The following is a 23,168-nucleotide window of genomic DNA, read 5'->3' as shown; positions in this document are numbered from 1 at the left end:
CTCAGCTGGCGGAGAAAGCTCACAAAGACTTCCAGCTGAGGTTGGCAGTGTCTGAACGGGTTGCTGAGCTATTAACTCGGCTGGTGACTGAGCTAACTGAACTAGAGACTGAGCTGGTGACCAAACAGGGAACTGGGCTGATAACTGAGCTAATGACTGTGCTATGGACAGAAGTGCAAGTTGTAGTTGTGGTTGTAGTGATAGTGGAACAGCAGGTAGTTGAACTGGTGATTGAGCAGGTGACTGACTCTTGGCTGCTCTCCTCCGGGGAACAGGAATGGGTGCTGGGCCTGGCCGAACACCAGCCATCCCCACCCGAGGAACAGATACAGGTGCAGGGACGAGCTGGGCTCTGGCTGCCTTTACCCTGGGGGCCGGTGTAGGTGCAGGAGCTAGCTGGACCTCTGCCGCTCCCACCCGAGGAACTGAGACGGGTGCAGGAGCCAGCAGGGTCACAGTTGACCTCACCCGGGGAGCCGGAACAGGCACAGGCAATGGCTGGGTGTCCATCAACCCCACCTGAGGAGCAGGTACGGGTGCCGGGATGAACGGAGCCTCTGCCAGGCTGGGGACAGAAGCAGGGACCAGCTGGACCTCAGCCACCCTCTCCTGAGGAACTGATACGGGAGCAGGGGAAAGCTGGGCCCGCGCTGCCCTGGTTACAGGAACTGGAGGTGGAGAGCGAAGCACAAAAGCGATAACAGTCACTGGGTAAACAAGGTTAATGGTGCCAAACACAGTTTCAGCAAACCGCAACTTATGGTGGGCTGGTTCTAGCAACTCTGCTGTGCTTAAGTTGTCCATGTCATGATTAGCAGTCTTAGAAAGAGTGAGTTTAGGAGCAGCCACAGGTACTGGAGAACTCACACAAGCAGCGTCTGGATAACCCGGATGTGAAACAACACTACACACAGTCGTACAGGATGTAGCCCGAGCCGTAGTACACACAGAGTCCATGAAACTTGGCCGAAAAGCATGGCGCACAGAGTTAAACTGACATGACCGGGGAACAGAAAAGTTAACCTGTGCAACCAGCTCTGCAGTGCTCAAACTAAAAAATGTTGCCAGTCTTTGAATAGCAGGCTCTTGACCTTAGCAGGCATTGAATACACAGTTTCAAGGAGTCCACGAGGAAAAGCAGAAACAGTCTCCTGCTTAGCAGGCACGAGAGAAGGTGAGGTTACACAGGTAGCGTCTGAGTTAGCACTTTCAAGTTGTGGCACAGAAAAAACCACAGCCTGAGAAACTGAAGGAGCAACACTGGGAGTCACAGATACAAGAGCTGGTTTAAAGATTAAACTGTTCATAGCAGAGGAATAGCTAATAGTCTCTGTGTCACCTGGCTCAGGCAGAAAGCTAGGCGTAGACATTAAGTTGGCTTGCTCAGCAACACAGGTCTCATTCTCAGTAACTCTTTGAGGAGCTGAGAAAGCAATGGCTGGTTGAGGAGTTGGCTGAGAAATATCAGAAATGTCTAAAGACAAAACAGGCTGATTAAAACAATTCTGCGGGTCTACCATGCTGGTAGCAGTATGTAGGTGAGTCTGGTGTAGGCTGACAGTCTTTGGTTGGGCTAACTCCACAGGTGAAACATTCATACTGGCTAACTCAGCGTAAACACTGCGAGCATTACAAAAATCTGAGGGCCCAAAAACACAAAGATTACTAGCGAGAGCAACTGGTGAATAATCTGACACTGAGGTGCCTCGCTGTATAGTGTCTCTAGAGTCCAAACACACAGTGGCGGAGTTATCCGATTCAGGCAACACAATGGCGGGCAAAACAGAGTTACTCACAGTAGTGCATAAGTCATGAAGTCCAGGATCAGAAAACTTGGGCTGAGAGAGTGACGCACAGTCACTCTCACCCACGGGTGAAGCCTGCTCAGCTGTACGGGAACGCTGGCGACGTGAACACCGTTTTCTCCGGGAAGGGGGAGGAGACGAGCCGGGCCGCGAATCCTCCAGCGGACCGGGCTGAACATCCTCCGACCCTTCATACTGGAGCGGCAGCTCCGGGCGGATATGTACCGTGGAGACGAGGAAGTCCTGAATGAGGGGGTGTAGCGCGCCGAATAGCCAGGGGAGTCCGGAAACCATCCTCTGTAAGCGAGTGGCTAACAACTCCTGGTATTCTGGAACTGGCAGCGCGGCCCGCTCTTGGCAATGATATAACCGTCAGGTCTACCGTATAAATTAAATCCGCCCAGAGCTCGGCGGAGGGATTGTGAGCTGCTGGGTCCATGTCATGGTCGCGTTCTTCTGTCATGATTCGGCTGTGTGCAGGCTGAATGAGGACCCAATCGCAAACTCACAGAGGCAGGAATGAACTCAAAATTCACAGCTTTATTGCTGGAGAGCAGAACCATAGAAATTCCATCCATCCATCTTCATCCGCTTTATCCGGGGCCGGGTCGCGGGGGCAGCAGCCTAAGCAAAGAGGCCCAGACCTCCCTCTCCCCAGTGTTAGATTATAATATTATTTTATGCCATGTTATACCCCTAATTAAAGATTGTGAATTATTATGTAGTTTTAGTTTGCATTATTCTCCTGAATTAGAAGAAGCTGATAACTATTACATTAGTTAAACTGATTTGCATTACATTAAACTGCTGACTTGTTGTGAATGAATGATATTGTTTTATGATGCATTATACTGCTGAGTTATAAGAAATCTAATTTGTCTGAGTAGAAGAGAACAGAGTGTGCTGGAGTTTTCTGCCCCATTTCAGCAGGAGCAGATAAACAGGGAGCCAAGGTCGTAGCTCAGGCGCTGTGTGAGAGAAAGCATGTGAATGTTTAGGCTTTGTATGATAAGGTGGAGGCACCAGAGGCTATAAAAGTTTGAGCAATGCTCCACCATTTTGAGATTTGAGGCTGTCTGCATCAGTGTCCATCTCCCACGTGTGTGATCATTAAATCATCGTTTGACTCAACCCGACCGGACCAGTGTTGTTATTGTGGTTTTTCTCTTGTCTCCATCCCCAATATTTTGAACCTTAACATTTTGGGGGCTCGTCCTGTGGTATTGGGGTGGAATTTAAAAGTTTGGACGGTCCGAGGTTGTCGAACGGACAGGCACGAGCCAGTGGTCTGATTTGAGTGGACAAAAGCCGGCTTATCTAAAGGTAAGGCACTACCTGTTGAATTATTTCCAAAATGTGCCAAATTGGATATGACTAAATTAAAGTCTACTCACTGAAATTACTGGTAGAGTGTCTGTTTTGATTTTGATGAGAATCACCGTGTGTTATGCAGTTAAAGTTGCTTAAGAGTATTTAATGAAGTTGAAGTAAATATGAACGTAATAATGTTGGGTTTGAGTCCCTGGATATTGAGCTGAAGGCTCAGGTAGTTTGGTAGGGAAATTAGGACAGAAACTGTTCCCAGAAGTAACAGAGACTGGTTAATAGTTTTACAAATTAGGTCAGAAACTGTTCCCAGAAGTAACAGAGACTGTTTAATTGGTCGTAAAAAAGTTATCTTTCTTCGGTGAGACCCGTTATGGTAAAATTTGTCAAAATCGGTTAGGTGAAAATTATTATAGGACGGCAGCCCAGAAGTCTGCTAAGAAGCACATAGCCCGGGGGTTACGCCCCCTCCTGGCCGTGGACGCGCGGTCTTGACCTGTCGGCGAACAGGGTTAGTTCAGTTTGGCTTATCTGTGGGGTACAGGGCATCCTGAAATAAGCTAGGAGTTACCGAGTCTCCTCATCGTTTAAAACGGTGTCATGTGCTTGTTTGGACAAAGTTAAATTGAGTTAGGGATTTAGAAGTTAGGTCAGAAACTGTTCCCAGAAGTAACAGATACTGTTTGATTGATTACAAAAAAGTGAGACTTTCTTCGGTGAGACCCGTTATTTTAAATTTGTCGAAATTGTATAGGCGCTCTTTAGAAGTTAGGTCAGAAACTGTTCCCAGAAGTAACAGATACTGTTTGATTGACTACAAAAAAGTTGGACTTTCTTCGGTGAGACCCGTTATTTTAAATTTGTCGAAATTTGTTAGGTGCTGAATCTGTCAGGCCTGTCAGTGATTGTAAATATAAGACGTCTTTGTAATATAAAATAAAAGAGTTTTGTCTGAGCTTTGTGTGACCCTGTGTGTGACGTGCAGCTGCAGCGCTGCGAGCTATTTTTAGACGGTGTGTGAACATGCAAATGAGCGGTGACGCGCACAGAGGACTTTTGTTGCTGTTTAGCGTGTTTTTGAGTTTTATAATTTTGATTTGCAAACAATGATACATGCCTGTAAGTAAAACGCTGATTTTGCTGATTATGATACTACAAATAAGGTGTTGAATGACTAGGGTGTGAATGATGTTGGATTTTAAAGCGGAAACTCAGAGAGGAGTGTGTTGGGAGACTGGCATGTAGTCTGCAGTGCAAAGGTGGGCGTCTTGCCTGCTAGTCTATTTAACAGTGATGAAAATGATATTAAATAAATCTCTCAGTGTGTTGATACAGGTGGCTACGGGGCTGGACCAACTGCCCCCACAAGCACAGCGGCCGAAGCAAAATTATAGTAATGGAAACCAAACTCAGCAAAAATCAGCAGCTGTGGAAAAGACAGCAGCTAGCAGAGAATTAAAGGAGAAGTTAAGAGAAGTTTTTACACATAAAATTGCGGCCAACAGACTTGTGGAGGTTGGGAAGGCGCCTGGAGCATCACAACAAAAAGGTGAAATAAAAACACACACAAGCAGAGAAATGTGAGAGAGAGGCACATGTTAGAGAAATGCCTCGTTTGAGAAAAAAACGTTAAATTAGCCCATCTACAAACACACATACACGCAATGAAGAAACAGCTTACACCCATGAACACGTGAAGATTTTCCAGCAAGTAAAGCAGTGAAACTTAACATACACCCGCCGTTAAATAATAAAGTTTATCCACTACTAACAAATAAACCCTCTGGGTTGCAGGACAACAACTTAACTTCAAAAAAAAAAAAAAAAAAAATCACAACCAGTGATAACACGACAAATTTAGTGGTTAATAAAAGTCAAATTGTGACATGTTTTCTTCTGATTGATTAATACAAGTGATTACTGAATGAAAGAAAATTCCATTTTTGTGCTTTAAACATGATCTTAAGAATTTTAACATGTACCTGTGTTGTCCTGTCAGCTTAGTGGGCCATGAGTGGATTATATGGAGAGAAAAAACAAAAAAAGGGGGAGAGAAGGCTGACACAGGGCCTGGTCCCGTTGTTTCTCCCCCTCTGAATAACACAGCCAATACAACATCATTTTCCTGTTCGTTTGTTTTTGTTTTGTTTTGTTTTGTTTTTTCTCTTTATGCTTGATTACAGGCTGCTTTGTCGGCCCGGGAAGCCGAAGCTGACCCTGGACTCCTGCTCTCCCCTCTACCATCTTTGCTCAAACACTGAGGTCTTCCACTGGTGAAGTTGCTGCTGCAGACTCTCATTTACACCCTCTGGATGTCAGCCGTTTCTGCCTGCAACAAATGGACAGCAGCTGCAATTGTACAGGCATAGAAACGGACTCCTCATACATGTGATATCTGCGACTGAGGGGCGAGTGTCGTGGAGGTATTGACACGGTGAGGAGGAAGAGGATACGGTGTCTGGACTGGCAGATCCCAGCAGCTCAGACCCCCAGACTTCAGGAGTGATGGAGCACTGGGAGCTTCTGCAGGCTCAGGACCTCAGCAAGGAGATGACAACAAAGCAGAACGAGCAGCAGTGACAGCAGCTGAACTTTGACCTGAACAAAATCTTGACTTGGCTGGGAGAAACAGAGGAAGAGCTGGAGCAGCAGCGTAGACTGGAGCTTGACACTGACATCCAGACGATTGAGCTGCGTATCAAAATCCTGAAGGAGCTACAGAAGCAAAAGGGTCAAGCTAAGGAGGAGTGGAATAAGGAGAAGATGCAGGATACTGGAGAAAAGCACTGCCCTAATTGGGGCCAGAACCAGTATGGACAGAACTTTGAGCAGCAGCACCAACAGATGCAAACGGACTGAAAAGGAGGAGGGCAGGACCCCAGGGCACGCTTCAGGCCGTGGTTTACCCAGAACACCAGAACAGGAAAGTGATGAACACAAACACCCACACAAACACACACATCTACATGCATTGACTCAGAATGAAGAGAAACACATACGAACATATGCACTCGTTGATTGAGTGAGAAATGACACACACACCCGCAAAAAATCAAAATGCTAATTCAATTCACTGAGAAGTGATCCACACACACACACATCTACAAGCTTGTGCAATAAAGAGTGATACACACACACACACGCTGATGCAACGAAGAATGCTTTACTAACAAATGCTGCACACAAACATCCGAATATGGAGTCGGGTACAACAATAAGAAGCCATTGATTGTTTATGGGTTAAATGCATTTCATGCCACACAGAGGGCATCTGTGTAGATTTAGGGGACAAGGTTTAAAGTAGTTTGGTTGTGAAAACAATGTCTGTGCGTGATGTCTGTTTATGGCTTGAGGCCTCCACTGAATTGTGTACTGTGCTTCACACACCCTGATAAGGAGCAGTGGTACAGAGTGAAAATGATGAGTGAATGATGTGAGTTTTATTTCGGAGAGAATATCAAAAGGTTGTGTTGATTTGACTCAGTTGTTTAAGTTTCCGCCAAAGCAAAACATTTGTGTGTAACCAGTGTCTACTATTGAATCAAGTCAATCCAACATGTCTTTGTCAGTGAAAAAAAAAGGAGTTACGGTGCCTGTAGGCCTACACAATACAGTGTGTGAAGTTTTGGTTGATCTTTGGGTTTTGTTTGACACTAGGTTGATTCTATCAGTGAGGTTTGGATTGTTCTCTTTCTCTAAGAGAGAGAAAGATGGTTTGAACTTTGGACATGTCTCCAATGGGCCCCAGTATCTGTTATTATATGAGTGTTTTATTGTTTACGTTTGTTTTTGCCTTTGTTACAGTGCACTGAGATAAGAACATCTGAGAGGTGTGATCCACCGGTGGTGATATTTTGGTATTTTGTGAGTTCCTGATTTAACAAATCAGCTCTTTAATCCAGGCCTGAGAGATTGAACTTTAAAGCGCTATAAAATATTCTTATTGAAAACAGTCGCAAAGTATTTTTTCTCCATGATTATAATGAGCTTGGGAGAAAATTCACTTATATGGGACACTGATCCTGAAGCCTAAAAGGATTGCAGCGAGTCAATCCAGTCCAAAGAAGGAAAAACAAACGAGGAGCTGTTTCCTTTAAAATGATGACGTCATCTTGCTGGTGATGGAGCCTTGAATAGGCTGCGCGTGAGACTCCATTATCAGCAACTTCTGGTATGAATGTGTGTGGATGTATGCATATGACTGACGACTAAAAGTCATGGACTGACGACTAAAAGTTTAACTGACTTGATACTGAGACAAAAACGGTGCTGACTTTAGGATTATTGAATGTTCACAGACAATTCACCCAGCCTGTAAAAGAAGGGTGGATGTTTTGTTTTGCTTTGTTTTGTCTGCAAGAACAGAAGAATGACAGAGACTAAAGAGCTGTAGCTTCACAGCAGTGTGAACTGCAGACTGAACCCTTTGGTTGCTAATTTTGAGCTACTGATGTTTGCATTAAGGAAATTGTGTTTTAGTAGCTGTGTTTTAATTAAGGTATCACATTATACTGTTGGGAATATTAAATGCTAAAGTGAAGAAAAGGTTTGATCCCACTCATGACTGAGCATGTTATTATTAACCATAGTGGGTCACTATAGAGAGTCAATTAATTTTAGAAAAAAACAAACAAACAAAAAACCCTCCACCGAGGTCTATGAATAATAGGGGAATGATAGACAGCCACACTCGAAATGGAGATATGTAATGATAAACACTGGTCCCCGTCTTTTGGGCGCTCTCTTGAAGTAGTCAACAATTTAAAAGTAAGATAAAATAACAGGGGCATGTGCTGAGGGGTGGTGCTGCACAAGAACAAGAGTAAAATAAAGAAAATATTGTTTTTAGAAGTGCAAATTAAAATGTACCATTACACTCAGAGGATCAATATGAAGCTTGATATTTGTTAATTTTGAATGAAGTACATGACTGGTGACTGTTCTGTCCTGAGCTTTTGTTTTTACAGCACCCGCTTGATCACACCAACAGTTTCTCGCCACCGAAGAGGGGTACTTGCAAAAAATAAAGAATGGGGAGGAATATCATCAAAACGGGAAAAAGGTAATCCCCAAAGGGGGTGATAACGCCATAACTTTCACTTATGGTCAAATTCTCAAAATTTGACCCCGAACTCGAAAAATTCTTCAAACATTTAGAGACAAAGTGGAGATTTAGATAAATATAATGTCGTAAACCACATAAGGATGAAGTATTTGATTCAATAAGATGGTGAAATAACAAGCAGCAAAATGTTGATCATATTAAGTATGTTTATTCAAGGGTGCAGAGGAGATTATTATTATTAAAGACAACAAATGAAATAACGAAAACTAGAAGTGGAAAAAATTTGCGTTAACGGTAATAAAATCAAAACAAAAAGGAATACTAACTAAAACTGTACTGAATGTTCACAAAACTGACTAAAATTAACTAGATTTATAGCAAAATGTGTTTGGTTGCATTGATGTGTGCGTGCCCTGCTATAGTGAAATTAAGGTAGTACGTTAGTCGAGTCGTCTGTGTGGCTGCTTCGTCCACGCGCAGAATCAGGTCAGGAAAAGTCGGGAAACAGCGCCAGAATAGAATTGAGGATGATTTTAATATGACTGTTTTGTAGACATAACAAGAGTCTTGTAGTGGAGAGGGACATAATGTCCTCCTGAGACCCAGAGAAGAAAAAACAGGGAGAAATGTTTTCGTTTTTTCTTTTTTCTTTTTTTCTTTTTTCTTTTAAATAAATCAAGTGTTATTAAAATAACAATCTCATAAGATGAAGATCAGGGACCAACCCAGAAGTCACTGACACTTCACTAGCTGTAAACTATTGGTTCAGGAATAAGTGATGGCACTGAACTTTCTACTTCACAAAAGTCAATTTATTTAGGATATCTGAGGAAGTACTGATTTTATTTGGAGACACAAAGGAACATTTGGCACTTCCCTCATCTCACATCTGTTTCATTGTTGCACCCAACCATTCTACAACTGAAATGCCTTGGACTGCTAACCATTTCAGGCAAGTGGAGTGAACTATATTTTGCTAGACTCTCATCAGATTGGGGCTTCCCTTTATTGATCTTTGGAGAGAAGTCTTCATTACTGGTATTATTCAGGTCTTGTTCACATGTTTGTCCCAGGTTTCTCAGCCAAGAGGAGCTTAAACTCCAGATACTGTGAGTTCCTTTCACACATTGAGATCACTGATAACTTTCAGCAACGACGTGATCTTGTAGAAACAATTAGGTGTTATGGATTCAACTATAATTGCGACTCTTATTTTTTACTTTACTGGAAAACATTCCTGCATTTTACCCATATTTTATTTTTAACTCAAAATCAAAATTCCAGATTCTACTACATGTTGGTTTTGCACCAGATAGGACGACAGATTTCAGGTGGCCCTGTGTCTTTCTCTATTACATCTGCCACTGCATCTCGATAATCTTTGTGTGGCTTTTAGTGGGTCCTGACCCTCTCATATTTTGAAAAATCTATGTTTGAATCTCCCTTAATAATTCTGTTAAGAATTCTCTCCGCCTTTGTCAAAAGTTGGGTATTAGGAAAAAGTGAAATAAATATAAATATAAAGTCCCAATGTGTAGAGCACACATTAATAAATTAGTCATGTTCCCTGTGAAAGTAAATGAGCCTAATTCTTAAAGACCCCTGAAATTATTTACTAGATGTTTATTTTTTGAACAAAATAAAAATCTGAGTTTAACAAAACATTTTAATTGTAAATATCAAGCTTACCTTTCTTTCTTCCATAAAATGTGCTGGTGGGCACGCCAGCCATTTTGAAAAGGTGGGAAAAACAATTGGCAAGGCCACACCCCCACACATGTGACATAATTTTAAAGGTACTGTTGTCCTCTCTAAGAAACATCAGGACTTAGAGGAGTGGCAAGTAGAGTAGGAGAGCTACAAGCAAAAACTAAATGTGTACTACAGTGCGCAAAAAATGAATTACTGGGTCATCAGGGGGTCTTGAGGGACATTTATAAAACAAAAAATCCCACAAACCTTAAAAGTGCACTTGAAAAGCTCACACAAGAAGGTTAACCTAGCTTACCTAGAAGACCTCATCAGGGGGAGCACACTCCCCCTCTTTTTAGAGCTCACCCACTTAACTCGCATCCCAAGAAAACAGCTAACCCCAGATAAGGCAGCGTGATGTATCCCGAGATAACAGGACTGGGACATCTAAATAAAGGTGTGAAACAATCGCCTTCAAAAGGTTATCAATTCACTTCAACCAAAATTAGGACCACTCGGTGCGGCAAGAGTTAATAGTCTCAATACCCAAGGATAACCAGAAGAGCATGATTGATATGATGGAACTGGGATTTTGTTACACTTAATTTTTGTAAAACACAAATAAAATTAAACTGAAACTAAGGATTTTCAGAAAATAAAAACTAGACTAAACTAGCAAAGAATTGGTAAAAACTAATTACAACTGGCAAAAAATTGAAAATCTGGAGTCGAAACTAAATAAAAAATAAAACCTAATGAAAATGGCGAAACGTTTAAAACCCTGGTGCAGAGATTGGCAAATCTGACCAGGAAACGTTATAAAATGGATTGTCAGGACAGTCAGCGTTAAAGCCACTTTTGACAGTCCATACTAGGATGGCATTGGACATCTTCGGGGCGGAGGAGGGTTGGTGTGACCAAGGTGTGGTTTGGCTTGTTGTATGTATATTTGAGATCATATGGCTATGGATGGACCAGTTACCAGGGCATGGAAGGAGGACAGACTCATTAAAGGAGGAGAAGGAATTTCCTGGGATTGGAGATCCTCTGGGTGAGTGGTTGATTAAAAGCATGCATAAAATAGAAGTTATCTGTTGTTATTGATTGGTAATAGATTGATAATTGGCCACATTTACAGCTGTATTGACTTGTTGTGGACGTAGTCGACTTCAGGTTTAAACACTCTAATTAACAGGTTGAAAATAGTGACATTAAAGGAAGAGTATGCAGCACCACCCTGTCAGACGCCAGTGATGGTGGAGCTCACTGATGAATCAGGTGAGCTGGATTCATGGCTGATTCAAAACTAAGATCCCCCTGCTGTGGTCAGTAAGGGGAGAACAGGGGGAAATAAAATCAAGAATAAAAGAGGCATTTATAAACGTTTAGGTGTCAAGTGAAACGGGACAAAAGGGGGTGTTATACTGTTATTTTCAATGTCAGCATTATTATTGTATGAGAATCATGCAACAAGCATTGCATCGATGATCATTTATTGAAGCTTTTGACCTTATACTAACATCTGTGTTCCTGTGATTGTTATAACTTCTGATGAATCTTCTATTTACAGGTGTTAGGATAATGATATAATTTTTCATTGCAGGTGTAACCATGATCATTTTTATACATATTGCAACTTGTTGCCCATTGTAGAGTTGTGCTCAAGTTAATAAGGGTTAAAAGCTACAGTCAGCGCGAATGTCTGACTGATCTATTGAGGGAAAAGGCTTCGAGCATGGAGGGCCGCACGCGCTTACAAAACACTGATATCATGTTATTCTTTGTGATCTTTTATTCAATTATGTCTTTAAAGTTAGTTTAAATAGTGGCAGTTAATTAAACGAGATTTATTAAAATATTAAATACCTGAGTCAGAACGTTACACGCGGATCACCTTAAGAGTCTGGGAAACTTTGTAGCTGCCTAACTTTTTTTGAATGTTCTAGCTCCGTTGATTTGACACATTGGAATGTGTCAAAAAAGGGGGGGAAGGTTGAGCTTTAACATCAAACAAGGATTATTTGAACAATTTATAACTTCATTTGTGTCTTTAATAATTTAGGAATGGTAAAGCTTAAGCTAATAGCGGTCCGAGAAGACGGACCTTTTAGAGAATCAGTGAAAAAGCATAAACTATCACTTGCATGTTTAATCATTACTCATTGAAATGAACTGAATAGCGCTTAGAAGATTTGTTAATTTTTTTTGTCTTTTGTTAAAAAGAGGGGTTTCAATAATTTTCAGACACACCTTGCAAATGTGCTTATAACGAGTTGGCACTCGGCCTTTTGAAGGTCAGAAGCTTCGTTCGGCGTGACTGTCCGGACTGATAAAGTGTAGGAAATGCCTTGAGTGCAGAGGGCTAAATGCAAACACGCTTACACACACACAAGATATGATTAGAATAAGTCCCTGGGACATTCTGAATGTTTTAGACCAATTCTGAATCACTAGAAGGTCAGTAGATAACAACATTAGATTATTAGGGTTAGGAAGAGAGGTGTTTTGGTTTTCTGTCTCTTACAGAGAAAGGAACAGACACCAGACGAGGTCACAGAGATGCGAGGATCCTCCGTAGCAGAGTCAGACACAGTGACTGCCGAGACATCAACTGGGTCCAAGGGTCATGGCGTTTGGGCTCCAGCTAGTCACCACAAAAGGATGGATCCCATAAACACAGCAATAACCATGAAGGGGTTGGCGGAAATCCGGGAACACCAGACCAACGAAGTTCGAGAGGCTTTTGGGCAAAAAGGGGACACCTTCCTGTTCCTTTTTCTGGAGAATACACAGATCGTTGTTTGAAATCGGGGCAGAATAATCCCCTGATCTGTGTTACGACTGAAGGGTTGTCTAACCCCTAAGGTTGAAGAATGAAGAGCAGAGGATCACCCAACTGGACGACACTGGTAGCTGCAGCAATAGAATAAAGGCTGAAAGCAGTGGGAGACAAGGAGAGTGTCATCTGGACCTGCTACTGTTGGAATCATAGTTTTTCTTGCATCTGAATTGCGCAAACACAGAGGTCATCCCACATATGGTTCGCCCCTCAGGGGGACAAAGGACCTCAGGAGTGAGAAGAGATGAACCCGGCCACACTGAATTGAAGGGTGTTTGTGAGGTCATTATTCTAATGACCTCATCAGGGGGAATTGTTAGATTATAATATTATTTTATGCCATGTTATACCCCTAATTAAAGATTGTGAATTATTATGTAGTTTTAGTTTGCATTATTCTCCTGAATTAGAAGAAGCTGATAACTATTACATTAGTTAAACTGATTTGCATTACATTAAACTGCTGACTTGTTGTGAATGAATGATATTGTTTTATGATGCATTATACTGCTGAGTTATAAGAAATCTAATTTGTCTGAGTAGAAGAGAACAGAGTGTGCTGGAGTTTTCTGCCCCATTTCAGCAGGAGCAGATAAACAGGGAGCCAAGGTCGTAGCTCAGGCGCTGTGTGAGAGAAAGCATGTGAATGTTTAGGCTTTGTATGATAAGGTGGAGGCACCAGAGGCTATAAAAGTTTGAGCAATGCTCCACCATTTTGAGATTTGAGGCTGTCTGCATCAGTGTCCATCTCCCACGTGTGTGATCATTAAATCATCGTTTGACTCAACCCGACCGGACCAGTGTTGTTATTGTGGTTTTTCTCTTGTCTCCATCCCCAATATTTTGAACCTTAACACCAGCCACCTCCTCCAGCTTATCCGGGGGAATACCAAGGCGTTCCCAGGCCAGCCGAGAGATATAATCTCTCCAGAGTGTCCTGGGTCTGCCCCGGGGCCTCCTCCCGGTGGGACATGCCTGGAACACCTCACCCAGGAGGCGCCCAGGGGGCATCCTTGTCAGATGCCCGAACCACCTCAGCTGGCTCCTTTCGATGTGGAGCAGCAGCTGCTCTACTCTGAGCCCCTCCCGGATGGCCGAACTTCTCACCCTATCTCTAAGGGAGAGGCCAGCCACCCTTCGGAGGAAGCTCATTTCTGCCGCTTGTATCCGCGATCTCGTTCTTTCGGTCACTACCCACAGCTCGTGGCCATAGGTGAGGGTAGGGACGTAGATCGACCGGTAAATTGAGAGCTTCGCTTTTACACTCAGCTCCCTCTTCACCACGACGGACCGGTGCAGCGTCCGCATTACTGCAGCTGCAGCCCCAATCCGTCTGTCGATCTCCGGCTCCCTTCTCCCATCACTCGCGAACAAGACCCCGAGATACTTGAACTCCTCCACTTGGGGCAGGAACTCATCCCCGACCCGGAGTGGGCACTCCACCCTTTTCCGGCTGAGAACCATGGCCTCAGATTTGGAGGTGCTGATCCTCATTCCCGCTGCTTCACACTCGGCTGCGAACCGTTCCAGTGCGAGCTGGAGGCCCTCACCCGATGAAGCCAACAGAACCACATCATCCGCAAAAATCAGAGATGAGATTCTGAGGCCACCAAAGCGAAAGCCCTCCGCCACTTGGCTGTGCCTAGAAATCCTGTCCATAAAAATTATGAACAGAACCGGAGACAAAGGGCAGCCCTGGTGGAGCCCATCACCCACCGGGAACGAGTCCGACTTATTGCCGGCAATGCGAACCAAGCTCTTGCAACGGTTGTATAGGGATCGAATGGCCCGTAGCAATGGGCCAGACACCCCATACTCCCGCAACACCTCCCACAGGACACCCCGAGAGACACGGTCGAATGCCTTCTCCAAGTCCACAAAACACATGTAGACTGGTTGGGCAAACTCCCATGCACCCTCAAGTATCCTGGAGAGGATAAAGAGCTGGTCCAGTATTCCGCGACCAGGACGAAAACCACATTGTTCCTCCTGTATCAGAGGTTCGACTAACGGACGAACTCTCCTTTCCAGCACCCTGGCATAGACTTTCCCAGGGAGGCTGAGGAGTGTGATCCCCCTGTAGTTGGAACACACCCTCCGGTCCCCCTTCTTAAAGATGGGGACCACCACCCCGGTCTGCCAGTCCACAGGTACTGCCCTTGATCTCCACGCAACATTGCAGAGGCGTGTCAACCAGGACAGCCCTACAACGTCCAGAGCCTTCAGGAACTCGGGGCGGACCTCATCAACACCAGGGGCTCTGCCACCAAGGAGTTGTTTAACTGCCTCAGTGACCTCGCCCCCGGAAATTGGCGGGTCATTCCACTCATCCCCAGACTCTGCTTCCTCCTCGGAAGACGTGTCAGTGGGATTAAGGAGGTCCTCGAAGTATTCCTTCCACCGCCTGACAATTTTCTCAGTCGACGTCAGCAGCGCTCCGCCAGCACTATACACAGTGCAGGTAGAGCACCGCTTTCCCCTCCTGAGACGTCTGACGGTTTGCCAGAATCTCTTCGAGGCAGTCCGAAAGTCTTTTTCCATGGCCTCTCCGAACTCCTCCCACACCCGAGTTTTTGCTTCAGCCACTGCCCGAGCCGCATTCCGCTTGGCCTGTCGATACCTGTCGGCTGCCTCCGGAGTCCCACAGGCTAACCAAGCCCGATAGGACTCCTTCTTCAGCCTGGTGGCTCCCTTCACCTCTGGTGTCCACCATTTGGTTCGGGGATTACCACCACGGCAGGCACCAACCACTTTGCGGCCGCAGCTCAATGCAGCAGCTTCGGCAATGGAGACGCTGAACATGGTCCATTCGGACTCAATGTCCCCAGTCTCCCTCGGAATGCTGTTGAAGCTCTGCCGGAGGTGTGCGTTGAAGATCTCGCGGACTGGGGCCTCTGCTAGACGTTCCCAGCACACCCTCACTACGCGTTTAGGTGCACCAGGTCTGTCCAGCGTCCTCCCCCGCCACCTGATCCAACTCACCACCAGGTGGTGATCAGAACCATAGAAATTAAACCGGGAAACTATAACGTAACACACAGAGAAACACACGGCCATGGATGAGGGAGAACGCGACACCGAACTGAGGGAGACGCAGACATAAATACACAGAGGGTTAACCAGGGAAGTGGGAACACACGGGGAGCACAGCTGACACAGATAACCATAACGAGACAGGGCAGGAGTGAACACAACATGACGCATACTGACGAGAGACTGTCAAAGTAAAACAGGAAGTACACGGAGGTTCAGACAGGAGGAGAGAGCACGGGGAGAACACAGACATAACGGGCTGGGGAAAACATGGAATAAAACACAAGGAGAGACGAGGGCTCACAGATACACAGGGGCACACAGGAGGTAACCAAATAAGGAACATCTTAACTAAATAACCTAGGAACCAAGGCATAAATAGGGAACAAAATACAAAACACACAAAAACTAAGAATACTGGGCCAACATGGCCCAGGACCATGACAGTTAGAAAACGAGCACTGCTCAGTGTTAGCCATTGTTAATCTTCAAAACTGACTAGGTTACTTTTAAACATATAACACTGTCAAAAGTGTTAATTTAACACTCAACAGTGTTGTATTTAACACTCAGAGGTGTGGACCCATATAGACACTCTCCAGTGTTAATTTAACACTGGAGATTTTGCTGTGTGCCGCCCTCAGGCAGGACCCCCGCGCACCTCGCTCAACAACAGCAGAAGCAGCGCACAGGTTTTAAGCATGTAAGGCATGATTGCAGATGCAGTGAAGGTGAGTCCATCTCATCTGCAGCAGCATCGCAGACCACGGCCGCCACAATAATAAAGCATTTTTTATTTAATTATAAATAAATTATTTCTCCTAATTACGTCCTGGGTTTTAAGTAATTAATAATACAAAAGGAAAAATCACAAAAAACATTTAAGGTCATGAAAATGAATTGCGATTTAGCAATTCAATGAGACATCCACCTTATTTATTGAAAAGTATTGGTATCTGTATTGGTATCGGCGATACTGGCCCGTATTTACTTGGTATCGGATCGATACCAAAATATGCAGTATCGCACACCACTATTGCTGCCGCCATATTGGAACCACTGTCATGTACTACTGCTTTTATTTTTGCAGGCAAGATGTCAAAGTTTGTTAACACCTCTTCCATCCATGTCATTATATTGAGATTGAAAATGTGACGTCATTCAGGGGTAAAACCGCAAAGGATTCTGGGTACGAGTGGTAAGCCGTAGTAGCGCATGCAGGCTTTCACATGAAAACAGTCACACAGCGATAAAAAGAAATACAAATAATGGCAAGAAGCTGTTGTAGTATTAACTGCAATAGCCGGTCGCATGACAGCCACGGGAAGCCGACGGGTAAAGAGATCGGTTTTTATTGGATTACGTTGTGGAAGAGAAATTGTTTAAGTCATGTTTCCGAAGTAACAAAGAGGCGACGGATGGCCTGGATTCAACTACCAAATATAACGTTGCAGAACACTCCAGCTCACATGTTAGTCTGATCCAAGCATTCCCACAAAGCTACGTCTTCTGTTGTAGTTATTACGTAATTTATCATAATTGTTGATGTAGGTTACAAATAAGTCTTAATTTGAATTGAATTCGTTGCTATGCTGCTTTGTTCACGGTGGCTTTGCGGGCTAATGTTTGTTGTGTTTTGTAGGAAAACCAGCCTACAAAATGCAGGAATGTGATCCAGACTGGGCCCCTCTATCAGCCTGGGTCAGACCGAGTTTAAAGCTGCTACCACAGCCAGATTTGATCGGTTAAGAAAGAGAGCGAGATCGAAACGTCCCGCATATATGTGCCCAAGTGTTGTATTGAAGCAATCAATTGATGAATAACTTTTCCAGTATGTTGTTTTGTAATGTTTTTTTTTTTTTTGCATTGTTGATTAGTTTTTCGCCGAAGCAGCTAATAAAGCACGATGGATTTTTTTTTTTACAATTTTGCCTCTTTCCTGTAAGATTCTATAATAGAACGAAACAATAATGCCAGTTATAAATAAAAACAATAATTGAATGAATTACGAAACACTCATTTTATTTCTATTAGATCTGAAAATGTTGTGTAACACTACAACCTGAAACAACAAATAGATGCGTTGGCCTGTAACAACAGCTGTGAGATGGAATAGTCCAAATCACCAAAGTAAACTGGAGCTGGGCTTGTTGCAGGATCTGAAGTTACTAAACATGTTGTGAGTGTGTGCACTCACACTTAGGACCATATAATAATAAATATGTGCGTGATGAAAGTTGTGCAGCATGCTAACGTCCTTACTCCACTCTGTATGCTCGTGTGGGTCTGACCCTTTCAATCCTTAGATTATTTCCTCGTACTTTTTCTTTTGCCTTTTCGTCACGTCTGTCTTTGTATGGAGCTGCCGTGTTCACAGTCGTTTTGTACATAACTGTTTTTGGGGCAAATAAAATGCAAGTAGGGATTAAACCGCAGAATTAATGATTGCCGGTGCCGGAAATACTAGCGCTTGATGCAGTGTTGATGTTGTTGCCACTTGTACCCACAATGCAATGTGCGAAAGTCACGTGGTCTGTCAATCTCTATTGGCACCAGCATGCCTGCCCTAAAGAGACATGGTGTCAAGGATGAAACTCTTCATCTTCCAATCTTCACTCAGGAAATGGCAAGACACACCAGGGTAGGGCTCTGCTGCACGACTGGTCCAGACATCAGCAGTCAGGGTGAAGAAACCTTTGACACCTCCAAGGGTCTGCTTTAACTAAAAATATGAGATGATTTGGAACAAAAGTAAGCAGTAGGAAGAAAATGACAGTATATTTTTTCATTATTAATCATGTTTGTCAGTTTATGCATCAAGATTTACATTTATCAATTCACTAATTCAGTTACATCGAATTCAATTAAGTAGGTTAAACAATAAACATTTAACATATCAGTAAAAAAAATCTTCACATAACGTGTGTTACACACTGAAGGAAGACAAGGTTCATCCAACGCAGTTCTGTGCTACTGATGCTTCCTTTACAATAACTGGACTGCGTTACTTTTGTGAGGGATTACATGTAATGGCCCTTTAGCAATCAGCCCTTAGTAAACAGAGTAAATGACAGACAATAAACCAGTAAACAATACACAACATAAGATGCACTGGCTGGTATACCAAAACATTTCTTACAGTTTTAACTGAAAGCAATCAACAGTTTTCCTTCATTTCTGATGGAACAACACGGCTAAGCAATCTAATGCAAGAGACTAACATCACTTAGAGTGGGGCAAAAAAGTATTTAGTCAGCCACCGATTGTGCAAGTTCCCCCACCTAAAATGATGACAGAGGTCAGTAATTTGCACCAGAGGTACACTTCAACTGTGAGAGACAGAATGTGAAAAAAAAATCCATGAATCCACATGGTAGGATTTGTAAAGAATTTATTCATAAATCAGGGTGGAAAATAAGTATTTGGTCAATAACAAAAATACAACTCAATACTTTGTAACATAACCTTTGTTGGCACTAACAGAGGTCAAACGTTTACTATAGGTCTTTACCAGGTTTGCACACACAGTAGCTGGTATTTTGGCCCATTCCTCCATGCAGATCTTCTCGAGAGCAGTGATGTTTTGGGGCTGTCGCCGAGCAACACGGACTTTCAACTCCCGCCACAGATTTTCTATGGGGTTGAGGTCTGGAGACTGGCTAGGCCACTCCAGGACTTTCAAATGCTTCTTACGGAGCCACTCCTTTGTTGCCCGGGCGGTGTGTTTTGGATTATTGTCATGTTGGAAGACCCAGCCTCGTTTCATCTTCAAAGTTCTCACTGATGGAAGGAGGTTTTGGCTCAAAATCTCACGATACATGGCCCCATTCATTCTGTCCTTAACACGGATCAGTCGTCCTGTCCCCTTGGCAGACAAACAGCCCCATAGCATGATGTTTCCACCCCCATGCTTCACAGTAGGTATGGTGTTCTTGGGATGCAACTCAGTATTCTTCGTCCTCCAAACACGACGAGTTGAGTTTATACCAAAAAGTTCTACTTTGGTTTCATCTGACCACATGACATTCTCCCAATCCTCTGCTGTATCATCCATGTGCTCTCTGGCAAACTTCAGACGGGCCTGGACATGCACTGGCTTCAGCAGCGGAACACGTCTGGCACTGCGGGATTTGATTCCCTGCCGTTGTAGTGTGTTACTGATGGTGACCTTTGTTACTTTGGTCCCAGCTCTCTGCAGGTCATTCACCAGGTCCCCCCGTGTGGTTCTGGGATCTTTGCTCACCGTTCTCATGATCATTTTGACCCCACGGGATGAGATCTTGCGTGGAGCCCCAGATCGAGGGAGATTATCAGTGGTCTTGTATGTCTTCCATTTTCTGATGATTGCTCCCACAGTTGATTTTTTCACACCAAGCTGCTTGCCTATTGTAGATTCACTCTTCCCAGTCTGGTGCAGGTCTACAATACTTTTCCTGGTGTCCTTCGAAAGCTCTTTGGTCTTGGCCATGGCGGAGTTTGGAGTCTGACTGTTTGAGGCTGTGGACAGGTGCCTTTTATACAGATGATGAGTTCAAACAGGTGCCATTCATACAGGTAACGAGTGGGGGACAGAAAAGCTTCTTACGGAAGACGTTACAGGTCTGTGAGAGCCAGAGATTTTCCTTGTTTGAGGTGACCAAATACTTATTTTCCACCCTGATTTACCAATAAATTCTTTACAAATCCTACCATGTGGATTCATGGATTTTTTTTTCACATTCTGTCTCTCTGGTGCAAATTACTGACCTCTGTCATCATCTTAAGTGGGGGAACTTGCACAATCGGTGGCTGACTAAATACTTTTTTGCCCCACTGTAGCTAGCGCACAAACGTTACTAGCGTTACCCACGGATACACTGAATCAACTCTCTTATTTGGTCACATTAAATGCCTTATAAACAAGAAAAACACTCTAAACATGTTACAGTAAATAAGTATCAACTTTACATAAACATATGTAGTGCTCATATACTGCTCTCACCTGAAACACAGCAAAAAAGCAGTTCTGTGTTACTGACGGCTTCCATTACAATAACTGGTCTTATTTTGCCAGTTTGTCTCAGCCTCCACTGCCACCTTCTGGCAAAACTAAATATCACCCTAACATCACATCAGGGGGGAGCAAATGAGCTTTTGGCTCTGTGCTATGATATGAACTGTTGTCATAACAATAGCAAAAAAAGGTGATGTTGGGTGGGGAGCACGAACTCGTCACAAGAACTTCAACAAGAATTCTGAGACTTGTTTTTGACGCTTAAAATACTCAGGGTGCCACACATGCTTTAACCAAAATTAATTAAATGAATGAATTGGTTGCTCAGTCAGCAAGCTCTTAATATTATTTCTTCATGAAATGTATTAAATTGTAATACAAATTGCTATTTTGTGTTTGTGGTGTGAGAGAGTAGGGAGAGAGACAGAGAGAGACCAACTTTCACAAAGGTTGCATCATATTTCTTTTCCATCATTTTGGTGAAGTGGGAGTGGCCTGGTAGGTAGTTATCATGGTAATCGGGGTTGAACTGCTTGATCATCTCTTTGAAACCTCAATCATCAACCATGGAGAGGCGTCTCATGTCTATCACCAAGATGTTCAACATTAATTCAGTCAGGATATCTGCTTGCTGGGGTGTGCATGTTGTTGGCTTGGTGACAAAGTTGTCCATTGAAGACAAACACATTTTCTTTTAGCAGTACTGTAACGTACCATTTACAGTCCACACACAGCCCAGGTGAACTACACCTGCAGTGATTCTACAGCATTTCCTCTAAGTTCAGCTATGAAAAATTGTGAATACATCCTCTCAGATAGCAATCCATAGAGACAGCACTGGAATTCCCATTCACAAACGTATACATCTGCAAATAACTTTTAACTGCAATTGACCCAAGCGTAATTATAGTGTTGTGTGCGTCTTGTATTTGTCATGCTTTTCACTTCAAAACCAACCTTTTAATTTTAGCCTAGCAGAGAATTTGTGGTCCTCAAATCTGTGGATACAGTTTACAAATATATGTACCTCAATTTTATGTGGAAGAAGTCGGTCACAGATGGCTTCCACAGCTTGTGTTGTTGAATCGCCAACTGTATCGTCTGTTTAACCACTCGATTAAATCTCTCAATTTGCCCAGTAGCAGTGCAAGATGAATGGTGATGGCGAATTTGTCTGTCTTCTATTAAGGCAGCAAAGGCAGCAGAGGTTCTCTGAACACCGCTTTGTATTGTAATAACAGTGTTTGTGTTAATGTTCTGAGTAAAAGCAGCCTCTGGCCATTTCCTATAATAATCAGTCAGATTATTAGATTAGATTAGTGATTATAACTACAAGAATCAGTGCTCCTTCAGCAAACATACCTAGATGCTGGAGGATCAAAGTCAAATTAACTCACAGTGACTACAGCAAACTTATGCCATGGGCCATCTGGCAGAGGTAAAACTGGTCAATCAACTGGCACAAATGACAGAAGTGAATGGCATTGATCACCTCTGTGTCCATGTTCAGCCACCAGTAGAGTTCACTTAGTCATTGCTTTGTCTGCAGCACTCCCTCATGAGACTCGTACGCAGTGGAAATCAGGTCAGGATGCAAAGCCATGAAAAACAAAAAGGTGGTAGAAAGAGTATTATGAGCAGTATTTGAGAAGGGCAACAAATACAGGGTCAGTGTCATCAACATGTACAGAAGCACCACTGGAACCAGCTGATGGAGCAGCAGGAAAGGGCAAGAAGTACATGCAGTCCGCTGCAGCATTGATGGTGGTCTGTCCGTAGGATAAAGTGGCGTTCCCAAAGGTATCTACCCCAACATTCAGCAGCCTGCATGGCGTGAGCAGAGTGTAACAACTGATACTTTACCAGTCACATGTCAGAACTCTGTAGCTCATGTCATACACACAGGGAGCATCCTGTCCTGCTCACTCATGCTACATCCTGTCTGGGTAATTCCTGTATTCAAAATACAAAAACAGGATGCAAAAGTCATCTATCACTAAAAATTCTCACTACATTTGCAGCTTGTCTGTGCTTTTGAAAATAAAACCTTTGCCTTGTTTGTAGCAGATCATTAAAGTGAAACTCATATTCATTGTGGAATAGTACCAGCAGAGTGATTTACAAACTCACGAGCCTGACAAAATATAGGGAAATGAGAGCTCCTATTTTGCTCCTATAAGACTATTCTGGGAATAACAGTCATTTTTATTCTAGAGCCCTTTGCGCTCAGAGGAAACTGGATTCATTATAACAACAACACTGCTATTGTTACATTCAGAATTATTTGTGCATGAAGATATCCACTTCTCCCAGTGTTTTGGCAAAATTGACAATGCAGAAATCACAGCAAAACAAACACCATACATCAAACAGCTAAAAGGTGTCAAAAGAACCGCTGGGATTATCACAGCCTTA

General features: G+C 43.4%; 1 pseudogene; it reads right to left on the bottom strand.

Moving 5' to 3' along the window:
• Positions 1–392: 392 nt before the first annotated feature.
• LOC146622175 (uncharacterized) lies at positions 393–21,441 on the bottom strand (annotated as a pseudogene).
• Between the last annotated feature and the right edge of the window lie 1,727 nt (positions 21,442–23,168).

This window comes from Diplotaxodon limnothrissa, linkage group LG11 (assembly GCF_057381915.1).
Source record: "Diplotaxodon limnothrissa isolate DT_005_m linkage group LG11, D_limnothrissa_male_GT1.1, whole genome shotgun sequence".
In the NCBI taxonomy this organism is placed as follows: Eukaryota; Metazoa; Chordata; class Actinopteri; order Cichliformes; family Cichlidae; genus Diplotaxodon; species Diplotaxodon limnothrissa.
Note: the sequence above shows the minus strand (reverse complement) of the source record. Positions and strands in the feature narration are given on the sequence as shown.